The sequence below is a fragment of the Balaenoptera acutorostrata genome, chromosome 5 (assembly GCF_949987535.1).
Source record: "Balaenoptera acutorostrata chromosome 5, mBalAcu1.1, whole genome shotgun sequence".
Lineage (NCBI taxonomy): Eukaryota > Metazoa > Chordata > Mammalia > Artiodactyla > Balaenopteridae > Balaenoptera > Balaenoptera acutorostrata.
The window spans coordinates 119,434,535-119,458,439 of NC_080068.1; the positions used below are offsets into that span (position 1 = coordinate 119,434,535).

Consider the following 23,905-nt stretch of genomic DNA (forward strand, 5'->3'; position numbering starts at 1 on the left):
CTGAAAAGCCTGCTAATTGGTATATTTGAAAAATCTCTTAAGATAGTTTATTATTAACATGAGGTAAATTGGTCTACAGTTTCATGATGCTTTAATCTAAAATAATACACTTGACTTTTTAAGAAGACTCAGTAACTCTTGAGATTACATGACTTAAATTAGAAGTTAGTGTGACTAAAATTCACTCTATATTATGAAAAACATATCACTGTCATACATTTTAAATGTATAACCGTGATTGATTAAAGTAGCCATAGCTGGTACTACTTCACTGCTACCTCTTCTCTGAAGTATTGATTTAGTTGATGTGCATAATAATTTGATACCCTATTAAATCATATCGTACAAGTAATGAGCCATGCTCTATAAACATAAAGTTAGAAATGATATTAGATTTTTAATACCAGTAAGTCCCCTACATACGAATGAGTTCCATTCCGAGAGTATGTTCATAAGTCCAGCAAGTGCCTTGGTATGCTCTGCACCGTATAATGCTAGAGTGTTTACAGCTGGTGATGTTGAACTCATTTAGTTCCTGTAGATTTACTTTATTAGACCTTTTGAAGGCCCTAGAAATCTGCACTTTTAACAAGAGTCCCAGAAGATTGTAAGTTTTGATTGAAGGTATGCTTTGGAAAAGCAATTTTAACCTTCCCATATTTTATATGTCACATTATGTATAAAATAAAATAAAGTTATATCATATAATTGAACAAAAAGTAATTTATTAATACAGGGTATTAATGGATATCTAAATAAAATATGATTTTAAAATGAATAAAATCATATGTATATAGTTGTATTCATAAAGAGATGTATGCTAACCATGCTACACAACAATGAGAAACATTAATGGCAAATCAAAACAAAAATGAAGATAATCCTCTGACTTTCCATGTTTCATCAAGCATTGAAACCTGCCAATCTTTTAGTTTTTTTCTTGTATATCGTTCTGCATCCTCATTCTCTGCATCTGATTGGATACCTGGATTTTATTTCATTTTCTGTGTGACATTCTCTACAGATATTTATCACTGGCTGCTGTTTTAAGGATTGAACATCTTTAGAGTTGTCCATTGTTAGTACTTATGTAGGAGTGAGAAATTTCTCACTCAAGAGAGTATTGTTTATTTTCTCTTTGAAAGAAAATGGGAGCATAAAAATTTAAGAAGAGATACAACTACACTAGGTTACAGATAAAAATTGTTAAAATAATTGAGAACCTTGGTAATTTACAGTCATGATACTGTTGCAACTTTTGGTGCTTACATCAGAGTAGAGTAGAATCATTTGCTTTTATCATTGAAACAAACAAATTAAAAGGGAAGAAGGTATAGTTATCTTGTCCTCTGTTCTCCTTGAGTATGAATATCCTGAGATCAGTGACTATTAGCCATTTCTTTATTTTTACATACCTCAAATATTTTGACTAAATTAAAAAAAAAAACCAACAAAAAAATAATATCACTCCCTTGTGGCCACCAATGTTAGATGTGTTTAGTTATTACAGCAATGTCAGATAAAATGATAAGTATGTTCTACAGAATAAAAGTGGCATCTTAGTGATTTTAAAAATGCATATTTACATTTGCAGTGATAGACCTATTGGAAACAGCAAGCCCAGTTTTCTGTGAAAATGAAACATTCAGTAGGAAAAGTTGATTAAAGAATTTAGTTGACAGATTACTTTTATAATATTTGTTCTTTGTGAGAAACATTTATATGGCTATGTTTCTAAAATCTATAAACTGATATTCTAACACCCAATTAAAATGAGCAAGACAGATTAGTTTTTGTACACAATAGCATTTTTATGGGCTCTCATTTCTTCATAGACCACTTAGCTGTAAATAATCCGTGCAAATAGCAATTAGACCTTTCCTGGTTTATGCATATAAACATAATGGTTATTCAAAGAACACGGAAATGTTTCAAGCAATTTTCTGTATAAAATATGCATGTTTAAAACCATATGTTTGAAAGACTCAGTAAATGGTTTTGAAATGAACTACAAGAGAATTAATTCATAATGGTGAATTTCCGTAGGTATCTTTCTTGCGCAGAATCAGGTCATTAACCGCCACATATTGTAGCAGACAAGACAAAAAACTTTTGAATTTTCTGTTATTATCTTGAAGAATTATATTGTTAAATGTTTAAAATTTTTCTTCTTAGTTATGAATAAGGGATGTGTAAAAATGATGTTCTCTTAACCACAGTGTGGTTATAGAAATTAAGAAATTAACATTGATACAGTACTAGTATCTCATTTGATGACCCTATTAAAATTTTAACCATTGTCCTACTAGCATTATTTACAGAAAAAAATATCTGGTCCTGCATCCAATCCAGAATTTAACCTTGAATTTAATTATGTTTTATGTTAATATGTTCTGATAGTTCCTCAGTATTTTCTTGTCTTCAATATCGTTGACATTTTGTGGGATGTCCTTCAATTTACGTTTGTCTGATGATTTTTTTGTTTTTAATTTATCTATTCATGGCTGTGTTGGGTCTTCGTTTCTTTGCGAGGGCCCTCCCCAGTTGCGGCAAGCGGGGGCCACCCTTCATCACGGTGCGCGGGCCTCTCACTATCGCGGCCTCTCTTGTTGCAGAGCACAAGCTCCAGGCGCGCAGGCTCAGCAATTGTGGCCCACGGGCCCAGCCGCTTCGCGGCATGTGGGATCATCCCAAACCAGGGCCCGAACCCGTGTCCCCTGCATTGGCAGGCAGACTCAACCATTGCGCCACCAGGAAAGCCCTGTCTGATGATTCTTTATGCTTAGGTTCAGGTTAGGCATTTCTGACAGGAATACCAAAGATGTAATGTTTTATCCTTTTATGAACATTATCACAGGAAGAACATAAGTTCTATATATGTTCTATTACTGGTGATAACTTAGTTTACATGTTGTCTTTCTAACTTCTGCTCTGTAATGTTTCTATCTTTCTAACTAGTTAAGTCTTTGGGGTAGGTACTGTCCTGAAAATATAACCAAGATTCATGCTTTATTTTGGCCTTGCAAGGGAGCATCAACAAAAATGTCTAGGATGATTTTATGTCCCTTGTACAGTTAACCACAAAGACATTAAGACTTATGCTGGGTAGACTGAGGTGAAGAGTTACACAGCAAGTGATCTTCCATAACAGGAGTACAGGCAGAATTTAATGACAGATACAGGTAAATTGGAATATTTTCTGGAAGAAAATGAGTCTCTTTCTTCTGTTAGTCTCTGTATTTTCTGTAAAATAGGTGGCAGCTTGATTAAAGAGTAGAGGAGATGTCAGAGATTTGATGAGAAAATGGTCATCCTGGAGATTTTTGAGAGTTCATTGATTAGAGGAAAATTAGTAGGACTGCCTAGAAGAAATAATTGAGATGGATAAACATGTCAGTTCACTTAGAATAAAGAGAGTGAGCATAGCTGTTTTATTTTTTCTCCAATTACATATTTCTCCTTGGATGCATTCACTGAGTATGAAATGATCTGTAGTTGAACCTTGAACCACACGGGTTTGAACTGCGAGGGTCCATTCATGCATGGATTTTTCAATAGTAAATACAGTACTACATGATGGTTGGCTGAAACCACGAATGTGGAATCTGGGATATGAAGAGCCCTCTATGGGACTTGGCTATCCACTGATGTTGTATCCCTGGTGGGTCCTGGAATCAATCAATCCCCTGTGGATACTGAGGATGACTATAATTTCAACCAGAGATAGAAATTAGACAGCCAAGTATTAAAAATGTAGAGAGGAACAAGAGAATGATGAGGAAGGGAGGAAAAGATAGGTGTAGTTAAGTTTATTGGTAGTGTCAATAAATTTGATGAAAGTAGTGGTGGCATGATATCCAGAGTGAGAATACAGGAATAAGTCATTTTGAAAAATGGAAGGTAATTAGTAGTGAAATGTTTAAAATAATAATCTTGGAGGTGATACAGTTGTTGATAACAAACACTTATGTTTATATGTGTATATAATATGTATGTACATGTATACAGTCAGACATACATACATACACAATACACACACACACACTAGTATGTGTCAGTAGGACAGTGCAGATAAATGATACAGGATGTGAATAGTCTGATGGCATTTTGATTTTTATTGGAGAAGAAGTAAAAAAGAAAATAAGGAGGCACTGTCTATGAGGATAAAAAAGAAATAAGAAGGAAACCAACCTCACCAGCACATCTTCAGGTCTTGTGGTCAGTGGAATAAAGGAAAACACTAATATTTGATAGGACTTCAGGAGAAGCACTGTGCTGAAGGTATAACCAAAATTATTATGCTATTATTCTCATTTGTCTTAGCCCTTACTCCATCTTGATTGAACATTTGTTGAAAGTCTTCTGTTTGGAACAAGGAAAAATTATTTTGCTACTATGTAGCTTGAAGATAGTCACCCCTGCTAAAGCTAGCAGCAGTCTGTTTATCCCTTGGACACTGTTCTTTCTCCCATCCCACATCAACATAATAATAGCATTGCCCTATTGCCATTCTGAATACAATAACCTATAAATCTAAAAGAGAGATACTTTAAAATGCTAATAATTTTGAGAATATATAGTAAATAAAATGAGTTATTTTAATGACTGTTACTATAATTGTCAAAATTTAGTTGCACTGTATGAAATACATGAAGGAGGAATGGGAGGAGAAAAATAATATATCTGTACTAATGCATCTTAGTGAGGATTACTACTGTTCATCAATAGCAGAATGGAGAATTGGAATTGTGGACTACTAGGTAGCAATGCAAGAATAATCTACAGCTATATTCATGACGTGGATAAACGTCACAAACATTCATAAGGAAAAGTACACAAGTCATAAGATGCATCCTGGTGAATTATTACACAGTGATCTCACAGATCAAGAAGTAATAAGTATGAAAAAAAAAAAAAAAAAAAAGAAGTAATAAGTATGAAAGGTAATAGAATTAGCTCAAATTAAATCTGCAGTGAAATAACACATTTTCCCAATGACATCAGAAAGACAGAGAAAGTTGATGAAGACAAAGTTGGGGAAATAGGTAATCCCACATAATTTATTTGGAGATATATTTTGTTTAAATGAATGATAATGAGTATGCTAGTCACTAGCTACCAATTTAAAGGCTCCTAGCCTAAGACTCAGCAAACCCACTTCTGGAAATGTATCTTATATTTCCACATGTAAATTATGTAATAGCAAAGTGTAAAACAAATTTCATATCCATTTATAGTGTGATAATTGAATAAATCATCATGTGTGCATGGAAAATCAAATGACTCTCAAGATACACATATAAAACACGAATACTTTGTACTTTATAAAATATATATAGCATATTGAAGTGAATCATGTTTTACTCTTTGAAATTTGATGGATTATGTATTATTGTTTCCTTGTTCTGTAATGGATGATTTAACTTGCTTTTTCTTTATTTCCAAAGAGCGTGCTGTTGGATTTGTCAAATCATTAATTTTTATCTATCCTAATGTATTAATGTATTTTATGTAGATACTCCCTTTCTTTTGTTTAGATTAATACCTCATTTACACCTTTCCTCCAATTTTTTGAGTTTTCTATTAATTTTCTTTATTTCATATTCAATACTTACATGAATTTGTCTAAGCCCAATTTAATCATATTGCATAAATTTATATGTATATAAATATAATTTTCATCACAGTACTTTTTCAACATAATCTTATCTCTAATTTGATATCACCTTTAATCTACAATTCTTGAGTCAAGAAACTATGACAAGTCAAATCTGGCCAATTGTGGGCTAAATACAGTCATTCTGGTTTGGTTATGCTTTGTCCCTGGCTGCACTCATGCTACCATTGCAGAAAGGAGTAGTTACAACAGAGACTTTATGGCGCTCAAGCTGAAGTGTTTACTCTCTGGTTCTATACAGGAAAAGTTTGCCAATACTTGAATATGAGAAAATATCAGTATTGGTAAAAATCCTTTAGAGTTATGAAAAACACATTTTCAACTTCTTCAAGACCTGTTTCTTAACACAATAAAAAAACTTAAAGGAGATATTGCAATTATTGAATTTAGAGTAACTTTTATATAACAAAGGAGTAGAAAATAATTCAGGCTTTTTTTGTTGTTGGGGAATTTTTTACCAGCTTCTTTGGGATATAATTGACATATAGCATTATATAAGCTGAAGGCACACAACAGGTTGATGTGTTGATTTTATACACTTATATATTGCAAAATGATTACCACTATAGTTAGCTAATACTTACGTCATGTCACGTAATTACCATTTCTTTTTTGTGGTGAGAACATTTAAGATCTGCTCTCTTAGAAATTTTCAAATGTATAATACAGTATTTTTAACTACAGTTGACCCTTGAACAAGACACGTTTGAACTGCATGGGTCCCCTTATACTTGGATTTTTTTCAACAGTAAATATTACAGTAGTACATGATCCTTGGTTGGTTGAATCTAAGGATGCAGAACTGAAAATATGGAGGAACCAAAAATATGGAGGGTCAACTATAAGTTATATACAGATTTTCAACTGTGCAGAGGGCCGGCACCCCTAAGCCCCATGTTATTCAAGGGTCAACTGTACAATTATTATCCTGTACATTAGATCCCCAGAATGTATTCATCTTATAGCTGGAAGTTTGTACTCTTTGACCAACATCTCCAGTTTTTGCCTCTAGCACCACCATTCTACTCTGTCTCTATGAGTTCAGCATTTTTAAGTTCCACATGTAAGTGATATCATAAAGTATTTGTCTTTATTTGTCTGGCTTATTTCACTAAGCATATTGCCCTCAGGGTCCATCCCATGTAGTCACAAACAGCAGGATATCCTTTCTCGTGGCTGAATGCTATGTATGTGTGTGTATATATAGAAAAAAGGGAGCATATATATATATATATATATATATATATATATATATATATATATATATATATATGTATGTATATATGCTCCCTTTTTTCCACATCCTCACTGATACTTATTTTCTCTTGACTTTTTTATGACAGCCATTCTAACATGTGTGAGGTGAGATCTCACTATGGGTTTCCCTAATGATTAGTGATGTTGAGCACATTTTCACATACCTGTTCTTCCTTCTCAAGATTGCTTTGGCTATTTGGGATCTTTTGTGGTTCCATACTAACTTTAGGATTTTTTTTTTCTATATCTGTGAAATATACCATTGGAATTTTGATAGGAATTCCATTGAATTTATTGATCACTTTGGGTAGTATGGGCATTTAAATTGCAAGGAGAATAAAACATGAAATTGACTATCAAGAGACCTAGTTTATAGTTTGGAAAAAAGTTTTAATTGAGAAATATTAGCCTTTTTAGGCCTCTTTTTCTTCTACAATTTAAAATAGAGTAAAATTTAAAATAGAGAGTTTTGAGTTTGAGAACCTTTGGAGTTCTTGAACCAACTGCATTAGTGTCAACTGAGAGCATGCAAGAAATGCAAATTTTTGGACCCTACCCCAATTCAACTGAAATAGAATTACAGGGGTGAAGCCCCAAAATCTGTATCTGTATTTTAGCAACTCTTAGGTGATTCTTACATTGCTAAAATGTGAAAAGAACTAAATTAAAAAATTCCAAAATTTATATATAGTAGTATAGTAGTACATATATAGTATGTACAGTTATTGCTTGCTTGTCATCTGGACCCTTCCTAATATATTTTTAAGGGTCCACTTTTGAGGTATAATTAACTAAATTGAAATAAACACATTCTTAGTGAACAGTTTTTACACTGTATAACCACTTATGTAATTTCTAACACAATATGTAGACATTTCAGTCTCCACAAGCCCCAAACCCAGGCAACCACTGACATGATCTCCATCACCATACATTGAAGAAGTTGACACTTCTAGAGCATATTGTCTTTCATGTCAACAATAAACATTTTTTGTGTGTGTGTCTGGCCACTTTAACTGAACAAGTTTTTAATTTTTTTTTTAGATTGGTTCTTTTTATTGCAGACTTGCTGACTGGTATTCCATTATATGACTCTTCCACAATGAGACTGTCCATTCACTTATCAATGGACCCTTGAGTATCTGTTATACTTTGGCCACTATGAATAAAACTGATTTAAACATTTATTTAAAAGACTTTGTGTATATATGTATTTTCATTTCTCATAAGTGACCATCTAAGAGTGAAATGTTTTGGTCATATGGTAAATGTATCCTTAATTGCATCTCCTTTAATACTCATTGACTGAAAGTCCATTTTGTTGGTATTTATATAGCCACACCAGTATTTTTTTGTTTTTTTGCTTACTGTGTGTGTGATATATGTTTATCCATTCCTTAGTTTTTAATTTATTTGTGTTTTAAAATTTTAAGTGCATCTTATGGAGGCTTGTATTTAGGTCTCTTTATTTATCCAGTCTTGCAATCTTAGCTTTTTAATTAGTGTGAATAATTCATTTATATTTAATGTACTTATTGATATGGTTTTTGTGCTGGGGATCCCCAAGACCACACCCATGTTTGATGATTTTCAGGAGGACTCAGAATATAGCCATACTCATGGTTATAATTTATTACAATAGAAATATACACAGCAAAATCAACAAAGGGAATAGGTTCATGAGGCAAATCTGGAGGAAGCTAGGTACAAGCTTATGAAGAGTCTTCTCCGACTGGAGTCACACAGGCATGCTTAATTCCTTCAACAAAAATTGTGACAGCATATACTGTAGTGACTCATGCCATGGTTTTTATAGGAGGTTAGTCATGTAATCACCCTCTGCCTAGCATGTACAAAATATGAGACTTCCAGAAGAAAGTGTGGTGCTCAGTATAAGTCACATTGCTTTTACAAACATTTTAGGCACAGTGAGCTATGTTTATCAGCTCTGAGGATGGTGGGAACCCTCCCAAAATCCAAGTTCCCAGATGCCAGGTAAAGGCCAACATTGCATGGGGTGCCTTTTAAGGACAGCAGTCTCAAGTCTGCTATCTTAATCCTTTTTTTATACAGTCCATACCTTTGGCACTTAGTCAAATTATTATTTTTTTTTAAACATCTTTATTGAAGTATAATTGCCTTACAATGGTGTGTTAGCTTCTGCTTTATAACAAAGTGAATCAGTTATACATATACAATATGTTCCCATTTCTCTTCCCTCTTGCATCTCCCTCCCTCCCACCCTCCGCATCCCACCCCTCTAGGTGGTCACAAAGCACCGAGCTGATCTCCCTGTACTATGTGGCTGCTTCCCACTAGTTATCTATTTTACATTTGGTAGTGTATATATGTCCATGACACTCTCTTACCCTGTCACATCTCACCCCACCCCCTCCCCATATCCTCAAGTCCATTCTCTAGTAGGTCTGTGTCTTTATTCCCGTCTTGCCACTAGGTTCTTCATGGCCTTTTTTTTTTTTTTTCCCTTAGATTCCGTATATATGTGTTAGCATACTGTATTTGTTTTTCTCTTTCTGACTTACTTCACTCTGTATGACAGACTCTAACTCCATCCACCTCATTACAAATACCTCCATTTCATTTCTTTTTATGGCTGAGTAATATTCCATTGTATATATGTGCCACATCTTCTTTATCCATTCATCTGTCGATGGACATTTAGGTTGCTTCCATGTCCTGGCTATTGTAAATAGAGCTGCAATGAACATTTTGGTACATGACTCTTTTTGACCTATGGTTTTCTCAGGGTATATGCCCAGTAGTGGGATTGCTGGGTCGTATGGTAGTTCTTTTTGTAGTTTTTTAAGGAACCTCCATACTGTTCTCCATAGTGGCTGTATCAATTTACATTCCCACCAACAGTGCAAGAGTGTTCCCTTTCCTCCACACCCTCTCCAGCATTTATTGTTTCTAGATTTTTTGATGATGGCCATTCTGACCGGTGTGAGATGATATCTCATTGTAGTTTTGATTTGCATTTCTCTAATGATTAATGATGTTGAGCATTCTTTCATGTGTCTGTAGGCCATCTGTATATCTTCTTTGGAGAAATGTCTATTTAGATCTTCTGCCCATTTTTGGATTGGGTTGTTCGTTTTTTGTTATTGAGCTGCATGAGCTGCTTGTAAATCTTGGAGATTAATCCTTTGTCAGTTGCTTCATTTGCAAATATTTTCTCCCATTCTGAGGGTTGTCTTTTGGTCTTGTTTATGGTTTCCTTTGCTGTGCAAAAGCTTTTAAGTTTCATTAGGTCCCATTTGTTTATTTGTGTTCTTATTTCCATTTCTCTGGGAGCTGGGTCAAAAAGAATCTTGCTGTGATGTATGTCATAGAGTGTTCTGCCTATGTTTTCCTCTAAGAGTTTGATAGTGTCTGCCCTTACACTTAGGTCTTTAATCCATTTTGAGTTTATTTTTGTGCATGGTGTCAGGGAGTGTTCTAATTTCATACTTTTACATGTTCCTGTCCAATTTTCCCAGCACCACTTATTGAAGAGGCTGTCTTTTCTCCACTGTATACGCTTGCCTCCTTTATCAAAGATAAGTTGACCATATGTGTGTGGGTTTATCTCTGGGCTTTCTATCCTGTTCCATTGATCTATATTTCTGTTTTTGTGCCAGTACCAAACTGTCTTGATTACTGAAGCTTTGTAATATAGTCTGAAGTCAGGGAGCCTGATTCCCCCAGCTCCATTTTTCGTTCTCAAGATGGCTTTGGCTATTCGGGGTCTTTTGTGTTTCCATACAAATTGTGAAATTTTTTGTTCTAGTTCTGTGAAAAATGCCAGTGGTAGTTTGATAGGGATTGCATTAAATCTATAGATTGCTTTGGGTAGTAGAGTCATTTTCTCAATGTTGATTCTTCCAATCCAGGAACATGGTATATCTCTCCATCTATTTGTATCATCTTTAATTTCTTTCATCAGTGTCTTATAATTTTCTGCATACAGGTCTTTTGTCTCCTTAGGTAGGTTTATTCCTAGATATTTTATTCTTTTTGTTGCAGTGGTAAATGGGAGTGTTTTCTTAATTTCACTTTCAGATTTTTCGTCATTAGTGTATAGAAATGCAAGAGATTTCTGTGCATTAATTTTGTATCCTGCTACTTTACCAAATTCATTGATTAGCTCTAGGAGTTTTCTGGTAGCATCTTTAGGATTCTCTATGTATAGTATCATGTCATCTGCAAATAGTGACAGCTTTACTTCTTCTTTTCTGATTTGGATTCCTTTTATTTCTTTGTCTTCTCTGATTGCTGTGGCTAACACTTCCAAAACTATGTTGAATAATAGTGGTGAGAGTGGGCAACCTTGTCTTGTTCCTGATCTTAGTGGAAATGGTTTCAGTTTTTCACCATTGAGGACAATGTTGGCTGTGGGTTTGTCATATATGGCCTTTATTATGTTGAGGAAAGTTCCCTCTATGCCTACTTTCTGCAGGGCTTTTATCATAAATGGGTGTTGAATTTTGTCAAAAGCTTTCTCTGCATCTATTGAGATGAGCATATGGTTTTTCTCCTTCAATTTGTTAATATGGTGTATCACATTGATTGATTTGCATATATTGAAGAATCCTTGCATTCCTGGGATAAACCCCACTTGATCATGGTGTATGATCCTTTTAATGTGCTGTTGGATTCTGTTTGCTAGTGTTTTGTTGAGGATTTTTGCATCTATGTTCATCAGTGATATTGGCCTGTAGTTTTCTTTCTTTGTGACATCTCTGTCTGGTTTTGGTATCAGGGTGATGGTGGCCTCGTAGAATGAGTTTGGGAGTGTTCCTCCCTCTGCTATATTTTGGAAGAGTTTGAGAAGGATAGGTGTTAGCTCTTCTCTAAATGTTTGATAGAATTCACCTGTGAAGCCATCTGGTCCTGGGCTTTTGTTTGTTGGAAGGTTTTTAATCACAGTTTCAATTTCAGTGCTTGTGATTGGTCTGTTCATATTTTCTATTTCTCCCTGGTTCAGTCTCGGCAGTTTGTGCATTTCTAAGAATCTGTCCATTTCTTCCAGGTTGTCCATTTTATTGGCATAGAGTTGCTTGTAGTAATCTCTCATGATCTTTTGTATTTCTGCAGTGTCAGTGGTTACTTCTCCTTTTTCATTTCTAATTCTATTGATCTGAGTCTTCTCCCTTTTTCTCTTGATGAGTCTGGCTAATGGTTTATCAATTTTGTTTATCTTCTCAAAGAACCAGCTTTTAGTTTCATTGATTTTTGCTATCGTTTCCTTCATTTCTTTTTCATTTATTTCTGACCTGATCTTTATAATTTCTTTCCTTCTGCTGGCTTTGGGGTTTTTTTGTTCTTCTTTCTCTAATTGCTTTAGGTGCAAGGTTAGGTTGTTTATTCGAGATGTTTCCTGTTTCTTGAGGTAGGCTTGTATTGCTATAAACTTCCCTCTTAGCACTGCTTTTGCTGCGTCCCATAGGTTTTGGGTCGTTGTATCTCCATTGTCATTTGTTTCTAGGTATTTTTTGATTTCCCCTTTGATTTCTTCAGTAATCACTTCGTTATTAAGTAGTGTATTGTGTAGCCTCCATGTGTTTGTATTTTTTACAGATCTTTTCCTGTAATTGATATCTAGTCTCATAGCGTTGTGGTCGGAAAAGATACTTGATACGATTTCAATTTTCTTAAATTTACCAAGGCTTGATTTGTGACCCAAGATATGTTCTCTCCTGGAGAATGTTCCATGAGCACTTGAGAAAAATGTGTATTCTGTTGTTTTTCGGTGGAATGTCCTATAAATATCAATTAAGTCCATATTGTTTAATGTATCATTTAAAGCTTGTGTTTCCTTATTTATTTTCATTTTGGATGATCTGTCCATTGGTGAAAGTGGGGTGTTAAAGTCCCCTACTATGATTGTGTTGCTGTCGATTTCCCCTTTTATGGCTGTTAGTATTTGCCTTATGTATTGAGGTGCTCCTATGTTGGGTGCATAAATATTTACAATTGTTATACCTTCCTCTTGGATCGATCCCTTGATCATTATATAGTGTCCTTCTTTGTCTCTTGTAATAGTCTTTATTTTAAAGTCTATTTTGTCTGATATGAGAATTGCTACTCCAGCTTTCTTTTGATTTCCATTTGCATGGAATATCTTTTTCCATCCCCTCACTTTCAATCTGTATGTGTCTCTAGGTCTGAAGTGGGTCTCTTGTAGACAGCATATATATGGGTCTTGTTTTTGTATCCATTCAGCCAGCCTGTGTCTTTTGGTGGGAGCATTTAATCCATTTACATTCAAGGTAATTATCGATATGTATGTTCCTATTCCCATTTTCTTAAATGTATTGGGTTTGTTATTGTAGGTGTTTTCCTTCTCTTGTGTTTCTTGCCTAGAGAAGTTCCTTTAGCATTTGTTGTAAAGCTGGTTTGGTGGTGCTGAACTCTCTCAGCTTTTGCTTGTCTGTAAAGGTTTTAATTTCTCCATCAAATCTGAATGAGATCCTTGCTGGGTAGAGTAATCTTGGTTGTAGGTTTTTCTCCTTCATCACTTTAAGTATATCCTGCCACTCCCTTCTGGCTTGCAGAGTTTCTGCTGATAGATCAGATGTTAACCTTATGGGGATTCCCTTGTGTGTTATTTGTTGTTTTTCCCTTGCTGCCTTTAATATGTTTTCCTTATATTTAATTTTTGACAGTTTGATTAATATGTGTCTTGGCGTGTTTCTCCTTGGGTTTATCCTGTATGGGACTCTCTGTGCTTCCAGGACTTGATTAACTATTTCCTTTCCCATATTAGGGAAGTTTTCAACTATAATCTCTTCAAATATTTTCTCAGTCCCTTTCTTTTTCTCTTCTTCTTCTGGGACCCCTATAATTCGAATGTTGGTGTGTTTAATGTTGTCCCAGAGGTCCCTGAGACTGTCCTCAGTTCTTTTCATTCTTTTTTCTTTATCCTGCTCTGTAGTAGTTATTTCCACCATTTTATCTTCCAGGTACTTATCCTTTCTTCTGCCTCAGTTATTCTACTATTGATCCCATCTAGAGTATTTTTAATTTCATTTATTGTGTTTTTCATCATTGCTTGGTTCCTCTTTAGTTCTTCTACATCCTTGTTAAATGTTTCTTGCATTTTGTCTATTCTATTTCCAAGATTTTGGATCATCCTTACTATCATTATTCTGAATTCTTTTTCAGGTAGACTACCTATTTCCTCTTCATTTGTTAAGTCCGGTGTGTTTTGACCCTGCTCCTTCATCTGCTGTGTGTTTTTCTGTCATCTCATTTTGCTTATCTTACTGTGTTTGGGGTCTCCTTTTCACAGGCTGCAGGTTCGTAGTTCCCGTTGTTTTTGGTATCTGTCCCCAGTGGCTAAGGTTGGTTCAGTGGGTTGTGTAGGCTTCCTGGTGGAGGGAACTAGTGCCTGAGTTCTGGTGGATGAGGCTGAATCTTGTCTTTCTGGTGGGCACGTCCACGTCTGGTGGTGTATTTTGGGGTGTCTGTGGCCTTATTATGATTTTAGGCAGCCTCTCTGCTAATGGATGGGGTTGTGTTCCTGTCTAGCTAGTTTTTTGGCATAGGGTGTCCAGCACTGTAGCTTGCTGGTCGTTGAGTGAAGCTGGGTCTTGATGTCGAGATGGAGATCTCTGGGAGATTTTTGCCGTTTGGTATTATGTGGAGCTGGGAGGTCTCTTGTGGACCAGTGTTCTGAAGTTGGCTCTCCCACCTCAGAGGCACGGCCCTGATGCCTGGCTGGAGCACCAAGAGCCTTTCGTCCACACGGCTCAGAGTAAAAGGGAGAAAAAATAGAAAGAAAGAAAGAGGCTATAATATAGTGAAGTAAAATAAAGCTATTGTAAAGCAAAGCTATACAGACAAAATCTCACCCAGAAGCATATACATATACACTCACAAAAAAAAGGAAAAGGGGAAAAATTAATATCTCCTGCTCCCAGAGTCCACCTCCTGAATTTGGGCTGATTCGTTGTCTATTCAGGTATTCAACAGATGCAGGCACATCAAGTTGTTTGTGGAGTTTTAATCCGCTGCTTCTGAGGCTGCTGGGAGAGATTTCCCCTTCTCTTCCCTGTTCGCACAGCTCCTGGGGTTCAGCTTTGGATTTGGACCCGCCTCTGCGTGTAGGTCGCCTGAGGGCGTCTGTTCCCCGCCCAGACAGGACGGGGTTAAAGGAGCAGCTGCTTCGGGGGCTCTGGCTCACCGAGGCCGCGGGGAGGGAGGGGTACCGAGGAGGCGGGGCGAGCCTGCAGCGTTAGAGGCCGGCGTGACGTTGCACCAGCCTGAGGCGCGCAGTGCGTTCTCCTGGGGATGTTGTCCCCGGATCCCGGGACCCTGGCAGTGGCGGGCTGCACAGGCTACCGGGAGGGGCGGTGTGGAGAGTGACCTGTGCTCACACACAGGCTTTTTGGAGGCGGCAGCAGCAGCCCCAGCGTCTCACGCCCGTCTCTGGGGTCCGCGCTGATCGCCGCAGCTTGCGCCCTTCTCTGGAGTTCGTTTAGGCGGCGCTCTGAATCCCCTCTCCTTGCGCGCAGCGAAACAAAGAGGCAAGAAAAAGTCTCTTGCCTCTTCGGCAGCTGCAGACCTTTTCCCCGTCTCCCTCCCAGCCAGCCGTGGTGCGCCAACCCCTTCAGGCTGTGTTCACGCTGCCAGCCCCAGTCCTCTCCCTGCGATCCGACCGAAGCCGAGCCTCAGCTCCCAGCCCCGTCCGCCCCGGCGGGTGAGCAGACAAGTCTCTCGGGCTGGTGAGCGCTGCTCGGCGCCGAGCCTCTACGGGAGTCTCTCCGTTTTTCCCTCTGCGCCCCTGTTGCTGTGGAATCCGCGCTGATAGCCGCGGCTGGCGCCCTTCTCTGGAGTTCGTTTAGGCGGCGCTCTGAATCCCCTCTCCTTGCCCGCCGCGAAACAGAGGCAAGAAAAAGTCTCTTGCCTCTTCGGCAGCTGCAGACTTTTTCCCCGGACTCCCTCCCGGCTAGCTGTGGTGCGCCAACCCCTTCAGGCTGTGTTCACGCCGCCAGCCCCAGTCCTCTCCCTGCAATCTGACCGAAGCCCGAGCCTCAGCTCCCAGCTCCGCCCGCCCCGGCGGCTGAGCAGACAAGCCTCTCGGGCTGGTGAGTGCTGGTCGGCACTGATCCTCCGTGCGGGAATCTCTCCGTTTTTCCCTCTGCGCCCCTGTTGCTGTGGGGTCTGCGCTGATAGCTGCGGCTCGCGCCAGTCTCTGAAGTTCGTTTAGGCGGTGCTCTGAATCCCCTCTCCTTGCGCACCAGGAAACACAGAGGGAAGAAAAAGTCTCTTGCCTCTTCGGCAGCTGCAGACTTTTTCCCCAGACTCCCTCCCGGCTAGCTGTGGTGGGCTAACCCCTTCAGGCTGTGTTCACGCTGCCAACCCCAGTCCTCTCCCTGCAATCCAACTGAAGCCCGAGCCTCACCTCCCAGCCCCGCCCGCCCCGGCGGGGGAGCAGACAAGCCTCTCGGGCTGGTGAGTGCTGGTCGGCACTGATCCTCCGTGCGGGAACCTCTCCGCTTTGCCCTCCGCACCTCTGTGGCTGCGCTCTCCTCCGCGGCTCCAAAGCTTCCCCCCTTTGCCACCCGCAGTCTCTGTCCACGAAGGGGCTTCCTAGTGCGTGGAAACCTTTCCTCCTTCACAGCTCCCTCCCACTGGTGCAGGTGCCGTCCCTATTCTTTTGTCTCTGTTATTTCTTTTTTCTTTTGCCCTATCCAAGTACGGGGGGAGTTTCTTGCCTTTTTGGAGGTCGGACGTTTTCTGCCAGCGTTCAGTGGGTGTTCTGTAGGAGCAGTTCCACGTGTAGATGTATTTCTACTGTATCTGTGGGAAGGAAGGTGATCTCCGCGTCTTACTCTTCCGCCATCTTCTCTCCTCCCCTCTCAAATTATCTTTACAGGAAAATTATTATTGGTAGGACCCCATGTAGATCAATCTGCATATTGATCTCATTTATGTCCATCAGGATTCCTGGACTTTGTTAAAACAAATCTCATTAAATATAAAGATCTCTCTTAGAAAGTCAAGTGACTGCCTCTTTAGCTTCTACATTAACCTTTTTTAACTGGCCTGAGGTTATCAGTCACAGCAACACTCTGGCCATTATGTTAAAGCTGACCTAAAAGCCAGCCAGGGCTGAGGCCATGCCATGATTGTCAGAAAACATGCAGAAGAAGTATAATCTAGAGATAACACGTGGTACACTCTAGGAACAAAGACTTTACCATTGTCAGGACACCACAACAGGCCATACATTGGTCAGGCAGCACAGGTAGTCTCCCAGCCCTGCTAACCTATGGTTTTCAGTCTAGACCAAGTTATTTTGGAGAAGATTAGAGGGGTTGCCTGAAGGCAGTCAGTTTAAAGTCTTGCTTATCCATAATACCAGTTCATCTACCTCACCAGCGTGGACAGCATCTGAAGGTGTGCTGTGTGTAAATTTGAGGAGCTAAGGATACTGCCTGTTGTCTCATAGTCAGCACTGCCAGGTGTGAGCTTGAACTCAGCAATCAATTTCAACTGAAAGAGCTTGTGGCACTTTGGAAAGGCAGCATAGGGAATTCTCCTTGAGGAAGAGGAGAAAACTTCCAGGAACAGTTCTGAAAAACAAAGATTATTAATGTCTTACTGCTTCTCTTATGTTTTCCCTGGTTATATTTACTCATAGTTTATAAAATCAGTGTGTCCCATTTAACATAAATAACTTTACCTTTTTTCCCAATCACTCTTTGGGGGGCATGAATTTAAAAGTAAATTAGGGTTAGTCTCTTTTTTTTTTCAAAAAAAGGAAGTTCATGTGAGAAGCCTTAAAGTGAGATAGTCCTTGGCATGTGTAAGGACATGAAATAAAGTTAGTACGTCTGTAAAATAGGTTAGGAGTATGGTGATAACAGATGTCCTCTAAGGACTATCCTAGGCATAGTTTAAATTTTTAGGCAGGGCCTTTACTCTTTGTGGCTTCTGTTCCAGTAGCACACATCTATGATATTAGCTTTAATCATTAAATGGATTTGTGATGCCTCCTAGCCTGTACATCAATACTAATGCTCCAGTTTATTTTTCTTCTACTAAATTGTCCAACATTATGCTACTCTTAGTGGATTACAGCATGCCGGAATGTCAGGTCATTTTACAGCAATATCTGAAACAGCTAAGTGCATTTGTAATCTTCCTTAGGGAAGGCTAAATACTCAAAAACTCAGAAATTTCAGTGGCTTTATAATAATGACATTTTTCACTTGTGTTATCTTTTGGCAGCTGGGAATAAGCTGCAGCTCTCCTCTGCTATGTTCAACTGATCCATGTGTCTTCTTAAATCTTCACTCTTAGGTCCTGGCTAAAGGAGTAGTAGTTACAAGTGTAACAAAAAAGCAAGAGAACAGGCAGAAACATACCATAATTCTAAAGCTGCTGTATTTATCACCTCTGCTCCCATGCCATTGAACAAATCACGTCATATGCCCAAGCTCAACATTAATGTAGAAAGGAAGTTTACTCTTTCCACTGGAGGAAACTGTATCACATGACAACATGAGCCAGGAAGCTCAATCCTTTTGTAGAAACTATGAGTGAACAAGTGGAAATAATAATACAATCCGCTGTACTGTCATTAATTCAATATTTACTATTTCCATATGATGGTCCAAATGATTTCCATATGTTGAGGGGTTTTTCACCTTGCTTCAGATGAAAGTATAATCTAAATATTCCTGAATAATTTGATCATGGCATTCAATTAATTGAATTTGTGCCTGAGTTTCTTATTTATATCAATCTATCTTCAGCAATTTATATTATAAAAGGATATACTCATAAACCACTTAGAGATTTCAGTATAATCTCCAATATATGTATATGTGTGTGTGTATATATATATATATATATATATATATATATATATATATTTAAAACCCTACAATTACATATAATATTTGCTTGATTCACTAGTTCATTTACACACACACACACACTCTCTCTCTCTCTCTCTCTTTCATACATATACACTCATCGTAAAATCATTTAGCCACATCAGTGATGATATGATGTAATTGTATCTATGGGAAAATATGATGTTCAACAAAGTGAAATAGAAAAAGTTATTACTTTTTAGTATGGGTTGAAAACTATTACTTGATAAAGTACTGCAAGGAAACAACGTTAACTACAACCATAAATTAATTATTTAAGAATAGAGAATATTGTATGTGTTTCAGTTTCTTATTTTTATTGAAGTAATGTGCTTCAGTTTATTCATAAAATTGGGGTAATAAACCTGAAATTTTATGGGGTTTTATGGGAATTAAATTAACATACATAAAACAAATGGACCATTGTATGGTAATAGTAAATGTATAGCTTTAATATATTATTTTTAATTTACCCATGTAAAAATATATTAAAACATGAAAGGGAAAATGCTTAGATTTTATTTTATTGTGATAGCATTTAATTAGTATTATCAAAGATATTTCTATTGAATATGATGTTTTCCTTAAGCACATACATTCCAATCTCAAAAGTTTCTCTAGGCTTTAGCAAGCATTTGGGCTATTAATGATAGGCATTTGAAGTGAGATAATTTGGGGCCTGACAATAAAAAGATACATTTGAAAAGAAGAAGAACTAAAATGTATAGAACTTTGTAATTAATTATATAGCACAAGTAGGGAAGAAGGTCACTGATTACTTGTAATTTTCTGGCTATATCTAGAGTGGAGGATAATGCCAGAACAGAGATTGGGGAATGAAGTAAAAGAAAAGATTTAATGGAAAGTCTGAGATTTGAATTTATACAAATTTGGCATGATGACAGAAACCTTATTTTAATATGTGCATTTAGCACAGACACACATACTCGGTACAGTCCTATTAAGATAACTATTCTGACTTTTAAGGACACATATCCTTGCATTAATGCAATATACATCAATGCCAAAATAAGACAAAAATCTTGAGATTCACATAGTTATGGAGGACTATCAGAATTAATAAGGATACTAAAATTGGTAAGAAGTTCTATTTCTTTCATGAATCCATATTTGTATTCCTAATACAGTGAAATAAAGGAACATTAAAAGAAACATCAGATGATATAATGCATTGTCTACTTAAATGTCTAATATTAATATAATCTGACTATATATGAATAACAGAGAGTATTTGTTCTCTCACTCTTTGGATTTTTATTTTCTACCCGTATTTATTTGTTCTTTACCAGTCCTTCTATAGAAACAAATGAATTTCATTATGGTTCAAGATATGGATTTGCCTTACTATTCATTACCAGCAGAGGGTTCCTACATCTGGTAGCTGCTAACACAACTTCTAAGTGACCTGTGATTTCCAGTGATCCAAGAAAAACATCCCTACATGATAATGTTTACTCTTATTGATGACTATAATATGTTATATCTTGGTAAAATTAGATCTCTGTAGTTTCAAGATCATCATCTGGCCATGTTTAGAGAGTTAAAAAGATTAAAATTTATTGCCATGAATTTCACAGAAATAAACTTGTTTGGGGGTATTATCTGATAACCTAAGAATGCCACTGTTAGAAAGCTCTTGACTGTTATCTGATAGAAAGTTAATTAAAACATTCAGCTAGCATATTTGTCTTTCTTTGATGTTCCTGTAATCGTATTATTGGGATATGAACCGAATCTGTGAAAAGCAAGGACAGGCAAAAGTTAGGAAATTTGGAAAACATGAATTAGAACTTTTTATAGGGTAATTTCCTATGCTAAGCCAAATTTTCAATAATTCTCACATAAAACATTCACTTGAAATTTTCTAAGAAATTCCAGTGAGTAGATTTATTTCTTTGATGGAGCATATGAATGTAAAAATGAGCATGAAGAGTGGGCTTTGCTGTACATCTGACTTCAAGCAGCCAATAGTGTAATCTTGAAAAACTGGCAAGGAAAACACCAGAAAAAAGAAAAATAACCATAGACTAATAAGAAACAGAGAGAAAAGTGAGTAAAAAACTCTTGGAGCCTTTCGCTTATCAAGTCACTACATCTGTTTCAAATACTATATTAAATGCATTTGTCTATTGCTTCAATAATTATTATTTAAGGAAGATTAATATAGAAGGAAGAATTGAAGCAAAAATAAAATGAATGTGCACATAATATTCAACCTAGAGGAGAACACTATTGCATAACAAAACAAAAATTCTTAGTGTATTATTTAAATGAATTTATTTTACTGAGTTGTAAAAATTGTTCAAATCAACATTTATCAAAGAAAAGTATTAAGCATGATACATTATATTTCTCTTTAGAAAAAGCACAAAATGTGTTCATCTTTTAAATGTTTACTATATGAAATTTTGTCATTTACTCAAGATTTCTTCTATCCATAAAGCATAATATTTAGATAAATAAACATGCTGATGCACTGATTCTGCATTTCAAAGCTGTTTCAAATAGAAATTACTTTTTCCAAGTTAATTGTTAGGAACATACGTTAGCAAAGCAAAATTTGTACTGAATAAGATTTTACATTTTATGCAAAAAGAAGAATACATTTAGAGATTAATCCCTCGAAGTCATTTTTAAAATCCCATTTTATGCTCATACGATTTTGCCTTTGGGAAGACGTAAGGTGGAATGTATCTTCCCAGCAAAAATACAGACATTACCATGTTGTTTTAGGCAGATGCTGTCGCAGACGTACAGGAAGATTTAGGATGTGCTCTGGCTAAGCAGCAGAAATTGCTCTCTCACAGATGAGTAAGCATCCATACCAAACACACTGTCACCAGCCTTGAATTTCTGTGTAACAGATAATGAAAAACCATCTGTCCATTGCAGCAATTGGCCAAGAGGACAACCCAACATACTATTTGATTTCACTGTATTTAAAAATGAAATTACAAACAGTATTTCTTAACACAGTTCATTTTTTCTCTAATGTTTTAAATAAAGGGCTCTCTAAAATCCTTGACAAAATAAGTTATGGAAAAATACATTTTGTGGTTTATGATGAAAAACAAAATGTCTAGTTTTGACCCAGATGAAAACAAGATTTCTTATGATTAAACTATTTTATACTGGTTTTTCTTTTCTTTTTAATTAATAGACTTTACTTTTTAGGACAGTTTTAAGTTTACAGAAGAATCTAGCAAAAAGTACAGGGAGTTTCCATATACTATTTCTCTCCTGCCCTTAGTTTTCCCTATTATTAATATCATGCATTGCTGTGGTACAATTGTTACAATTGAATCAATATTGATACATTATTATTAACTAACATTTATACCTTACGTTACCTTTCACACTTTGTGTTGTACACATCTATGGGTTTTGCTAAATGCATGACATTGCAGTATCATACAGAACACTGTCACTGCTCTGAAAATCCTCTGCACTCTACCTATTCATCATCTCTCTCTTGCCCCCCTAACCTCTGATAGCCACTGATATTTTTACTCTTTATAGCTTTGCCTTTCCCAGAATGTCATACCGTATGAACTCTTGGAATCATACAGCACGTAGACTTTTCACATTGGCTTCTTTCACTTAGTAATATGCATTTAAGGTTTCTCCATGACTTTTCATGGCGTGATAACTCATTTCTCTTTATCACTGAATTTTGACATATTTTATATAACCATGAAGCCATTATCACCAAGATAAGTAGCATACCCATCATTTCCAAAAGTTTCCTTTTTCCATTTTTAAAAATTATTAGACCAAGTCTTTGTTTTTGAGAAGTTTTAAGTTTACAGAAAAATTGAATGAAAGTACCCAGAATTCCCAAGCTTCCTCACACACAGCCTCAATTTCCCCCATTATTAACATTTCCCATTAGTGTAGGACATTTTTTACAGTTGTTGAGTCAATATTGTTACATTATTATTAACTAAAGTTCACGGTTTACGTTAGAGTTCACTCTTTGTGTTGTTCATTGTATAGGTTTTGTAAAATGTATAATGATATGTATCCACCATTACAGTAAATACAGGATAATTTCACTGCCCTAAATATCCCTTGTGCTCTAACTATTCCTCCTTTCCTTCCCTCATCCCTGAACCCCTGATAACCACTGTTCTTTTTACTCTCTTTTTCAGAAAGTCAAACAGTTGGAATCATATAGTACATAACCTTTTCTCACTTGGCTTCTTTCACTTAGCAATATGAATTTAAGGTTACTCTCTTTATTTTTTTTGTGGATTGGTAGCTCATTTTGTTTTATTGCTGAATTATACTCCATTGTAGGGATATACTACAGTTTGTTTTTCCATTCCCTTATCTAAGGACATTTAGGTTGTTTCCAGTTTTTGGCAATAATCAATAAAGTGGCTATGAACATTGATGTGCAGGTTTTGGATAGACATAAGATTTCAACTAATTTAGGTAAATACGTAGTAATGCATGATTGCTGGATCATATGGTAAAACTATGTTTACCTTTGTAAGAAACTGCCAAACTTTCTTCCAAAGGTTCTGTACCATTTTCCTTTTTCAGCAACAATGAATGAAAGTTCCTGTTGCTCCACATTCAGTATTCAGTGTTATCAGTGTTTTGGATTTTAGACATTCAAAAAGTTGTGTAGTGGTGTCTTATGTTTTAATTTGGAATTCCTCAGAAACGTTTAAGATGTTGAGCTACTTTTCATATGCTTATTTACCATCTGTATATCTTCTTAGATGAGGTGTCTGTTTAGATCTTTTGACCACTTTTTAATTGAGTTGTTTTCTTGTTGTTGAGTTTTAAGAGTTATTTGCATATTTTTGATACAAACCATTTAACAGATATGTCTTTTGCAAATATTTTCTCCCAGTCTGCGACATGTCTTTCCATTCTCTTAGCAGTGTCTTTCACAGAGCAGAAGGTTTTAATTCTAATTAAGTCCTATGACAAAAAAAACTTTTTAAATGGATCATGCTTTAGGTGTTGTCTCTAAAATCTCATTGCCAAACCAAAGATCAGCTAGATTTTCTTTTATATTTTATCTTCCAGAAGTTCTATAGTTATG

General features: G+C 36.6%; 1 pseudogene; it reads right to left on the reverse strand.

Annotated features, from left to right (window-relative positions):
* Positions 1 to 903: 903 nt before the first annotated feature.
* Positions 904 to 1,077, reverse strand: LOC114236479 (DNA-directed RNA polymerases I, II, and III subunit RPABC4-like; annotated as a pseudogene).
* Between the last annotated feature and the right edge of the window lie 22,828 nt (positions 1,078 to 23,905).